Below are 12120 nucleotides of genomic sequence, written 5' to 3' on the forward strand. Positions count from 1 at the left end.
ACACTTAAGTATCTGTTCCTATTGACCCCATATTTGGGGTGAATGGGAACACTAATTTTTCAGTCAATATCACGTAACTTTTTGTACCAATCTGTTCATTTAATGTGCCATAACTAGCTATCTGACCTTATCAACACTGCTACACGAAGAAATTTATTAAATTATCTAAATCAAGAAAACAGCGACAGAAAATACTATAAAACCGTTCCCATTCACCCCAATTTACGGTAATCAAAAGTCAACCCTGGAAATTGTCCATGTGTACCAGTGTTCTGCCTGGGACCTTTTTAATAGGGGTTCTGCCCTCCTGTTTATACAGATCACCTGGCTAACACAACCTAGATATTAATATATGTGAGTCACTGGGTGCTCCAAATTAAAATGTAAATTCTGTAAAATGCCGGGCTGAGTGGCTCAGACGGTTGAGGCGCTGGCCTTCTGACCCTAACTTGGCAGGTTCGATCCTGGCTTAGTCCGGTGGTATTTGAAGGTGCTCAAATACGTCAGCCTCGTGTCGGTAGGTTTACTGGCGCGTGAAAGAACTCGTGTGGGACAAAATTTTGGCACCTCGGTGTCTCCGAAAACCGTAACAGAGTAGTTAGTGGGACGTAAAGCAAATAACATTAATTAATTCTGTAAAATTGTTTATTTAAAGATAAATCCTCATTATTGTCAGCATAATTGCATCAATTACATCGGAGTTTAAATGTTTAGCTTAACTATAACGAGCGATGTCTGAATTAGTTCCATTCCTTTTACAATTTGCTTCACCGAGCTCGATAGCTGCAGTCGCTTAATTGCGGCCAGTACCCAGTAATCGGGAGATAGTGGGTTCGAGCCCCACAGTCGGCAGCCCTGAAGATGGTTTTCCGTGGTTTCCCATTTTCACACCAGGCAAATGCCGGGGTTGTACCTTAATTAAGGCCACGGCCGCTTCCTTCCACTTCCTAGGCCTTTCCTATCCCATCGTCCCCATAACACCTATCTGTGTCGGTGCGACGTAAAAGCAAATAGAAAAAACTTGCTTTGCGTCGCACTGACACAGATAGGTGTTATGGGGACGATGGGATAGGAAAGGCCTAGGAGTGGGAAGGAAACGGCCGTGGCCTAAAAATCAAATCAAATCAAAATCTCTTTATTTGCAAATGAGGTGTCTACCTCGGTGGCAAATGGTACACAAATACATTATTGTCAAGCACTAAATATTAAATTAACAAGAGAATAAAATTTTCCTATAATACAATATTATATATTTTACGCTAACAATTTTTTCTATTAAACACACAGCTCATCCTTAATAAATTTACATTGTTTACAAAATTCTACTTATAATATCTCCTGTACTACTTACAAATATAGTCAACTGATATACAGTATGTGGAATTACTTCAAATGATACTGTACAACTGGTATAAGATTAAAATTTACATTGCATTTATTTACTATTTCTTTTCTTTACCCATTCTGGAACCTAAGTAGCATAACAACCTGCTGCGTCTTAACCAGACCCCCTTTTGCCACCATTTTTCAGAGTTCCTGAAGGGCCTTCACAGCTACCGTAGCGGCCCCAGGGCCCTCGAAGTCCCCACTGTACTTCACCCCTACAGGCAGTCTCCTATTTTGGCTGTCCAGACTCCTTAGACCAGGGGATGGAATTAATTTATTCACACACATTTTTATTTACATTAACCTGCACTGGTCGAATGCCCTCTAACATTTCATTTATTTTCTCTGTTGCTGTTTATTCTCTTTTTGAATATCTGTACAGATTTTGGAAAAGGTTCAAACACTACCCCTGGTAAACTGTTCCACTCCTTCACACTCATCCCAATGAATGAAAATTTACCCCAATTGCTTCTGCTAAAATTCCTTCTAATTTTATATTTGTGGTCAGTCCTGCCGATATAATTATTTTCCAACTGAAGCCTCTCACGGATTTCTCCCCATGCTGCTTCTCCTGTATAGGCTCTATATAATCCTATAAGTCTAGTTTTCTCGCTGCTCTTACTTAAAGTTTCCCACCCTAGTTCCTCTAACATTTCTGATACTCTACTGTTTCTTCTGAAATCCCCTGTTACAAATCTTGCTGCTTTCCTCTGCACACTACCTATTTCTCTTATTAAGTATTCTTGGTGAGGATCCCAAACACTGTTTGCATATTCCAATAATGGACGAACCATACTTAATTAACTTTTTTCTTTTAACTCTTTGTTGCATCCTTTAAGTAGCCTCATTATGACATGTAACGATCTGTATGCTTTCCCAACAATGTCATCCACATGACCCTTCCAGTGCAAATTACTTTCAAATCTTACACCTAAGTATTTGCACCTGCCATCTTTTGGGATAACTACCTCATCCAAAGTATATTGAAATTCAGTTTGAAAGGTCCTGTTTGTAAATGCTGTAACAGTTGATTTGCCTCCATTAACCTTCATGTTATTCTCTTCAACCCATCGTTGGATACTCTCAAGGTCCCTTTGTAAGTCTGAACAATCCTCAATGGTATTTATTCCCTATAAACAATATTATGTCATTAGGAATCTATTTCCAAAAATTTCCAGGTACCGCCTAGTGTAAAAAATGGGAAACCAGGGAAAACCACCTTCAAGGGTGCCACCAGTGGGGTTCGAAGAAGCTTGATTCCGCATGACGTCACAAACCCATATGGCACTCCACAGCAACCGATGATTCATGGTTATAAACGAGCAGTAGAACACTAGAAGTTCAAAATACTCTTGTTATGTCTAGTTCGTGAAAATAACACTAGAATACTTCAAATTTACATTGATGTTTATCTGTCTCATTTTACTATTAATGCTCTGAGGGGGATACAAAATAGTAAAATAGTACAAATAGGTGTTATGTGAACGAATCCGATCCGCCAAATGTCACTGTAATATTTGCCCCAAATGGAAGATAATAATTGATTTCACTCAAATAAAGTGTAAAATCTGCGGTAAATTAACAAATTCCGCCGTTACTAGAGAAATATCTAGAGAAATATGTATACGTACTTACGGGCTGTGGACAGGACTCCCTTATGTTGCATTCCGCTGCTCGTGCCGTCTTTTGTTTCTTTCTTGAGGTCTAGAGCTAGCACCAACGAATGGGAGTGCTATGTCTGTGAATTATCATTATCTTTGTCCATATGAGTAGCGCGGGCAGTTCAAACAGCAAAATAGCATGATCCCTGGACCAATAAATATACTGTATTACTTTTTTGTTTGAAAGGAAAATAGCATGATCCCTGGACCAATAAATATATTACTGTTTTTTTGAAAGGAAAATAGCATGATCCCTGGACCAATAACATATTATTTTTGAAACGAAAATAGCATGATCCCTGGACCAATAAATATATTACTGTTTTTTGAAAGGAAAATAGCATGATCCCTGGACCAATAAATATATTACTGTTTTTTTGAAAGGAAAATAGCATGATCCCTGGACCAATAACATATTATTTTTGAAACGAAAATAGCATGATCCCTGGACCAATAAATATATTACTGTTTTTTGAAAGGAAAATAGCATGATCCCTGGACCAATAAATATATTACTGTTTTTAAAAAGGAAAATTGCATGATCCCTGGACCAATAAATATACTACTGTTTTTTTGAAAGGAAAATAGCACGATCCTTGGACCAATAAATATATTACTGTTTTTGAAAGGAAAATAGCATGATCCCTGGACCAATAAATATATTACTGTTTTTTTTTGAAAGGAAAATAGCATGATCCCTGGACCAAGAATAATGAGTGAATTAGGGCACAAAACGAATGAGCCAAATGCAGAAAACAACACCTAATTAATTCAAACAACTTCAGTGAGCAAAGACATCACACACGAAAGTGTTAGACAAACAAAATACATATGGAAGTGCTGCGACGTAGCGGAAAAACTAGTTATAAGGTAGTAAAGTAAGTATCTATATTATTCTCTACAAGTAAAATATTTCGTACTTTTTCTTAATTTACCGCAGATTTTACACTTTCTTTGAGTAAAAGCAATTATTATCTTCCATTTGGGACAAATAATACCGTGACATTTCGTGGATCCAGTTCGTTCACGTAACTCAAATAGGTTCTAAAGATCCAAACAGGCATTTTCGGGTACTATAAAACTCTGCAAATGTATGGGTTTTTCCATGAGACGTCAACATATTTAAAACATTTCATTTTATTTCTTAAGGAACAAAATAGGCATTTGCCTTAAAATCCCAGGTCTAGTGATGAGATGAGCCGCAGTGTGATTGCCGACGGGACGGAATAAGGGCAGGGAGGGGTTATACAGTCGAAACAGTTTATTGCGTCATCGCTTTTAACGACGTACTGGACATAACTCTAAAATGTAACGGTCCCGTCTAATCCAGTTAAAACCTCGCTCAGCACGACATCGCTTATTCCGACATATCTTATAAAACGGCGCATTTAAATCAAATTTTCGGAGACATTTATCGACTTTAACCCTTAAATACCCGTATACAGTCTCCTAGACCGTACGAGATCCCTGATATTTCGATAACTTCCCTTGCGTAGTTAGTGCAAACTCGTCCGGCTTTGTAATCGCTCAGCTCGGTAATTCAAAATAACAGCCAATCGAGAGGAATCTGTGCCGGGAGGTTCATTCAAATGGAGCGCCTTGGAGAATGCCATCTGATACATGAAGTTTGCAACAACTAACACAAGTAATTTGGACTTTTCTCTACAGATGTCTCCACTAAAAACTTATGTTATGCCTTTGATCTGAAGAGGAGTTATTAAAATTCTAAAGTAATTTTAAGGTTTCCTAAACTGAATTGATTATTCTTTGTTTTTGGTGAGTTAAAGTTTACAACACTGCTATCTCTGCCCGCCAACTTCAAACGTTGACTAATAGTAAATTTTGTATATTTATTTTTCAGCCCATAAGCTGTGTCTTGTGTCTGTTTAATTACCCAATGAAAATTGGGGGTGTGTCGGGCATTAGACCAGAGCTTTCTAGAACCTTCCCCTTGGGTATAAAAGCTGGCAAATTTTTCGGACCAGGTTGTCGTATTGATCGTTCTATCGTCGAGTAGTCCATCAGCTCAAGGTAATGACAGTCCTGGTTTTACAAAGTGAAAGTCTTTGAAAGCTAGCTCGAGAGGAAGGTTTCCGATCTTTAACTATGTAACTTTAATTTTCTGAAATGTAAATTCCAAGTTCAAGTGTACATTTCAAACAAGTCAAACGAACTTAGCCGAAATCAGGGAACAGAGAATGTGATACCCTCTCGGTTTCCTTGTCAACTTGATTTTGAGGTGACTATGATTTTGTAACTTTTTAAAGTTTGTAATCCTTGTCATCATCATCATCATCATCATCATCATCATCATCATCATCATCAGTTTTCCACTCCAGTTTCCCGGGTGTGGTTTACGAGCACTCTCCACTTCTGTCTGTCCATGTACCACTCTTCCCTGAAGACGACATCACAGCTGACTCCTCTTGTTCCTATGTCCTCTTTCACTTGGCCCAGCCATCTCTTCCTAGGTCTTCCTACCGGTCGTTTTCCGGCCACGACTGTGTGTAGCCATTGTTTTGCTGTCCTTCTAATGTCCATTCGTTTGACATGGCCAAACCATTTCAAACGGGCCCTTGTCACTTTTTCATTCAGGGATGGGTACACACCAGCTTCCTCCCTTATTCTTTCATTCCTTACCCTGTCCCATTTTGTCTTCTGTACCATAGTTCGTAGGAACTTCATTTCTGCGGCTTGTAGTTTGCTATCCATTTGTTGGGTTGTTGTGCAGGTTTCTATGCCATATGTTATTATGGGGGTGAAATATGATTGGAATAGAATCTGCTTTGATCTTAAGGGAACTTGTTCGTTCCAGAGGAGGTTCCGAACGTGATGGTAAAACTGAGCTGATTTTTGAATGCGGTTGTTAATCTCATGCCGTATTCTGTTATCACTTGAAATGATGCACCCAAGATATTTATATTGGTCTACTGTTTCCAGATGTGTACCTTCCAGCATTATTTTTCCTTTCTTCTTCTGCCTGTTGACAGACATAGTAACAGTATTCCTTGTAATTTAAATATTCGCCTCACCTATTCACCTCAGTAGTATAGGCTTATCCTCTATAACTGCGGGCTGTAAGCCCAAATAGTGTTTTAAACTTTAATTTCGATTTTCAAGGTGCAAGTGTCCGCCTTCTCTCGATTGTGGTTTTTGGGCCAGTAATTTAACCTGTTGTTTTTCACAAAGGCCTGGTAGAATGTCCTCTCGATACCCCTGTGTCATTTCTTTTATGTAAAGATGTAGACTGTTGAGCACATACGACAGTGCATACTGCTTGAGTTGTAAGCTGTAGGTTGTGCCTTTGACAGCCCTGGAAATTTCTGGAAATAGATTCCTAATTTCCATACAGCAAAGATGTTCTTTCTAGTAATGTAACTGTTCAATGGTGCCTTTGGAAGGCTGTAATGCCATAAGGTTCGGGGAGTAGTCTCCTAGATTAACTTGTAGAGCAAGGCCGTTCTTTCTAGTAATGTAACTGTTCAATGGTGCCTTTGGAAGGCTGTAATGCCATAAGGTTCGGGGAGTAGTCTCCTAGATTAACTTGTAGAGCAAGGCCGTTCTTTCTAGTAATGTAACTGTTCAATGGTGCCTTTGGAAGGCTGTAATGCCATAAGGTTCGGGGAGTAGTCTCCTAGATTAACTTGTAGAGCAAGGCCGTTCTTTCTAGTAATGTAACTGTTCAATGGTGCCTTTGAAAGGCTGTAATGCCATAAGGTTCGGGGAGTAGTCTCCTAGATTAACTTGTAGAGCAAGGCCGTTCTTTCTAGTAATGTAACTGTTCAATGGTGCCTTTGGAAGGCTGTAATGCCATAAGGTTCGGGGAGTAGTCTCCTAGATTAACTTGTAGAGCAAGGCCGTTCTTTCTAGTAATGTAGCTGTTCAATGGTGCCTTTGGAAGGCTGTAATGCCATAAGGTTCGGGGAGTAGTCTCCTAGATTAACTTGTAGAGCAAGGCCGTTCTTTCTAGTAATGTAACTGTTCAATGGTGCCTTTGGAAGGCTGTAATGCCATAAGGTTCGGGGAGTAGTCTCCTAGATTAACTTGTAGAGCAAGGCCGTTCTTTCTAGTAATGTGACTGTTCAATGGTGCCTTTGGAAGGCTGTAATGCCATAAGGTTCGGGGAGTAGTCTCCTAGATTAACTTGTAGAGCAAAGATGCTTTGATTTTGGTGTAAAAGAACTTGGGAGACCCGTCTCCTTCACTGTTTGTTAATGGGAGCAGCTGTGCTCATGTATTATTAGTAATTAGGAAGCTGCGAGCTCAAGTTTGTTAATTTATCATTAGTTGATTGTTCTGATTTTCTAAACGTTGTCACCGAATTTGTAAACAAACTTTTGGTACCTGAAATTGTAAAGTCTAACTTTGAAAAGAAACACAAAAGAATGAAATACAACCTTAATTTTAATGTTTTAAAATAATCGTTAGATTACCTTCTATCGACCCATTCATGCCCGAAGCTTCTTTCACCTCTGTCCACCACGATATCTCCGTAACAGAAACAATCGCCTGTACGTCTCACACACCGGACCCGGGTGTAAGTGTACTACGGTGAGCTACGGGGATGTCGGAAAATATGTTTGGTAACAGTAATTTTGATAAAATAGTACACGAGTGGGTTTCAGGAAGTGAAGTGTCTGGAGAAGAGGACATATATTTGACCTCAGATCACGGCAGTTCTTCGGAACAAGAAGATGGATGTGTAGGAGGAGAAAATTATGAACATAACAGTTTCTCGCAATTCATCAGATGATACTGGTGACTTCAAGTAGAGTGTCGGCCTTCGGATCCCAAGATAGCGGGTTCAAACCCGGCAGAGGTAGTCAGATTTTTGAAGGGCGAAAAAAAAAGTCCATTCGATACTCCATGTCGTACGATGTCGGCATGTAAAAGATCTCTGGTGACACATTTTGTGTTTACCCGACAAAATTCATTAAATCTCAGCCATAGACGCTCAAGAGAGATCCGGTTTACTCTGTCTGCCATCTAGTGGGCCTAGAGTAAAACGGAACGTCGAAATTGACGAGCAGACAGCCAGATGGCGTCAAATCGAAATGTCTGCACACGGTAGCTGAGGCCATACGATTATTATTATTATTATTATTATTATTATTATTATTATTATTATTATTATTATTATTATTATTATTAGCACACCTCCCAAAGCGTTTTATAGTAAAAACAAGTTCAAATGGAGTACCTCTCCTTGCATTAGCCACTCGAGAAAGAGGAAACACAAGATAGCGGTGAAACTTTCAGGACTTATAGTACAAGCACGCGACAGTGATGTAAGTCTGAAAACATGTGGATGTAAAGCGCTCGCAATTTTCAAGAAAGCATTGTGTATTTAAATGGTCTTTCGCATTGTGTTTTATTAGTGTGTCCGCATCTGTGGTGTAGTAGTTAGTGTGATAAGCTGCCACCCCAAGAGGCCCGGGTTCGATTCCCGGCTCTGCCATGAAATTTGAAAAGTGGTACGAGAACTGGAACGGGGTTCAATCAGCCTCGGGACGCCAAATAAGTAGAGGTGGTTTCTTTTTCCACCTCAGCGAATCTCGAAGTGGTTTTCCGTGGTTTCCCACTTCTCCTCTTTCCTACTGGCAAATGCCGGGACGGTACCTAACTTAAGACCACGGCCGCCTCCATCCTTCTTCCTTGTGTATCCTTTCCAATCCTCCCAACCCGCACCCTTTGTTCAGCATAGCAGGTGAGGCCGCCTGCGTCTGTGCGAGGTACTGGTCCTCGTTCCCTGTTGTATCTCCCGACCCAAGGTCTCGGGGACACTGTCCTTGAGGCGGTAGGGGTGGGATACCTCGCTGTATCGGAGGGAAAAACCAACCCTGGAGGGTAAACAGATTAAGAAAGAAAGAAAGAAAGAAAGAAAGAAAGAAAGTTTTATCTCGCTCCAGGACACTGCCTTTGAGGTGGTACGGGTAGGATCCCTTGCTAAGTCCGAGAGTAAAACCAACCCTGGAGGGTAAACAGATTAGGAAAGAAAGAAAGAAAGAAAGAAAGAAAGAAAGAAAGAAAGAAGAGAAAGAAAGAAAGTTTTATTAATGTATTTGCTTTCTAAATATGCTTAAATGTCGTTTCTACCTATTGTAAACACTTATTATGTGCACAGGAGCAAACATATGCAAATAAGTGATCTATTACATTAAACTATACTGCTCGTCTATTCTTACAATATTTCGCTTTCTCACTGTAGTAGAACTTTGTAATAGGTCCTTATCGATAATAAAATAGGGAAATTACAAAGGAAAGATGGTTATTTTTAATATTAGAGGAAAATTGTGATAGAGGTCTCTCAGACCGGACCCGGGTATGTATGTCCTTATTGTTGTATCCGGGTAGTTAAGGGGTAACGTCCAATGTTGATTTATGTTTGTTACGCGTTTGGAGATTGCATACAACAATGCAGAGCTTATTTTCCGACTCGTGTCTTCAGTATCCTAGATTTCCAATCAGTCTGTCTACTAAATAGTCAAGGCAAGCATCGCCGTGAAAATGTCGCAGAAGAAAGGAAACGTGTATCCAAGAAAACCGGGCGAGTTGGCCGTGTGGTTAGGGGCGCGCAGCTGTGAGCTTGCATCCGGGAGACAGTAGGTTCGAACCCTACTGTAGGCAGCCCTGAAGACGGTTTTCCGTGGTTTCTCATTTTCACACCATACATTACTTAAGGCCACGGCCGCTTACTTTCCGCTCCTACTCCTTTCCTGTCCAATCGTCGCCTTAAGACTTATTTGTGTCGGCGCGTCGTAAAGCAAATTGCTAGTTGTACTCTTCTCGTTGTTGTTGTTGTTGTTGGGTAGTTATATTTTAACTTATTATCATTTGTAATGCTAAGCTCAATCTATAGTATTGCAGGCCATAATGTTACGCTCTGGAAATACCTTAAAAACCCAAATCCCGTGGCGCAACAGTTCCGAAGGGCCTTGGCCTGCCAAGCAACCGCTGCTCAGCCCGAAGGCCTGCAAATTATGAGGTGTCATGTAGTCAGCACGACCTGTCCCCGCGACCGTTATTCTTGGCTTTCTTGACCGGGGCCGCCATCTCACTGTCAGGTGGCTCTTCAATAATTGTAATCACGTAGGCTGAGTGGACTTCGAACCAGCCCTCAGGTCCAGGTAAAAATCCCCGACCAGGCCGGAATCGAACCGAGGGCCTCCGGGTAAGCGGCAGGCACGCTATCCCAGGCGCAGGCGGGAGATACTTAAGCTGTGTTTGAATTCGTATAAATGATGATGCTGGATTTAGAATGTTAAATTAATAGTCTTCTTCTTCTTCTTTGCGTTTAGGCCATCTGTGGACCACGGTGCTTGTGTTCTAGCTGTGTTTTTGTAATATTTTTTCCATATAATTTCTTTTTGTAGTTTTGTTGTTGTTGTTGTTGTAGGGATATTATGTTTTAACTTTACTTCATTAATCACACTATTCCAAGTGATGATTGTCACCGGGATATTTCCTAATTGCGATGTATTTGTTAATAATACAAGCGTTGTAAATGAATAAATTAGATCTAAGAGACATTAGACCTACAAAACATGAAACACTCAAACGCTTGACTCTGTTGCTCTGAACTTCTGATTTGTGGCCGTGGAAAACTCACTGTCTATTCCTTTCATAACATTTTTCAATTACCCTCAACTCTCGATTTACCGTAATCGGATCAACCGCGTTGCGGCTTAACCGCGATATCAAAAACACTAAAAATGCACGAGTGTTATACTCGCACTCAACTCAAGTCCTAAGCAATCCGTTTGATGTCATGCCTGTTATATAAAAGCAGCTTACATTACCCGCCAGGTTTAGGAAGAGAACTACTATGAAAATTATCCGCATTACTCATAACGTATCATTAGAATGGAATTGAGACTGCTCTGGCGAAATGGAGAAGGGGAAGTGGTTATACTCGGAAGGATGTTTTCCTCGTTTCTTGAATTGACTTTCGGTATACCATCAAAGGGACCACTTAGGACTTGAGTTGAACCAAGGACTATCAAAGAGAAGACCACTCATCATGACGGAGTAAAAACCTAAGGTGTACCTCGAGATGACGGCAAACCATACCCAGCATTTGATAAGTACATATTTGAATATATTAAGATTTGCATGCCAGTAGCAATTCTTATTTTTGTAAATATTAGAATGTTATAATTAATAACAATATTAAATGTAGGGAACACTATACGCGTGTGACTGGGAAGAGACTATTTATTATTTTAATTAGGGTTTTCAAGTGATTTAAGAATAATCTTTGATATTTAGCAGGGTTATTTGCATGAATTATTATGTAGATTCCATAAATTCTTAGTGTATATGAAGCACATATTTGGGAAGAATAGCGATTTAGCTAAACTTATAATTTCTTCGTAATGTTACTATCTGGTAAAGATTTTCTGATTTTTCGAAGGATAGATCCCTTCCCATGCTTATGCATTAAATTAGCTCGTGATTGGAGTTTTAAATTTTTTACCTTGTAGGCTGGAACGAAGAATTTAAGCTGATACTATGGCTTGATTAAGCCACATCTTCAAGATGTATTGTGTGAAATATGTTTGATATTTTTTATGTAATGTGTTTACGTGTTTTATTATTCCCCAAAGTGTTCTATGGTGATGGGTTCGATTCCAGCGTTGGCTGATTTTTCGGGAGGTCAACTGAGTAGAAGAGGGTTCAATTCCCAGCTCAGATTTGTTCTATAATATCTAGTTGATTTATTTTTACGACATTTCACTGGTTATTTCTAGAGGTGTGATAGGACTTGTAGCTTAATTTGCATACTTGCTTGATTCATGACCACGTGTTGACGATTTTGATGATGATGGATCAGTTGAAGTTATCCATGTGTTATCGGAACCATCCTTTCTTATTGTACGAATTTCATTATGATAGTGAGTTAATCGTGTCCGATGAATTTATCGAGGTGATATTTTTCCAATATTTTTAACATTTTCATGGAAATTGGACTTTTACTCGTACCTTATATTTACGATAGCAGGTCATCAGGATATTAATTCCGAATCGAGTGTATGAATTTATTTAGAGTACATGCAATATGGTATGTGATAAT

Source organism: Anabrus simplex, chromosome 9, assembly GCF_040414725.1.
Source record: "Anabrus simplex isolate iqAnaSimp1 chromosome 9, ASM4041472v1, whole genome shotgun sequence".
In the NCBI taxonomy this organism is placed as follows: domain Eukaryota; kingdom Metazoa; phylum Arthropoda; class Insecta; order Orthoptera; family Tettigoniidae; genus Anabrus; species Anabrus simplex.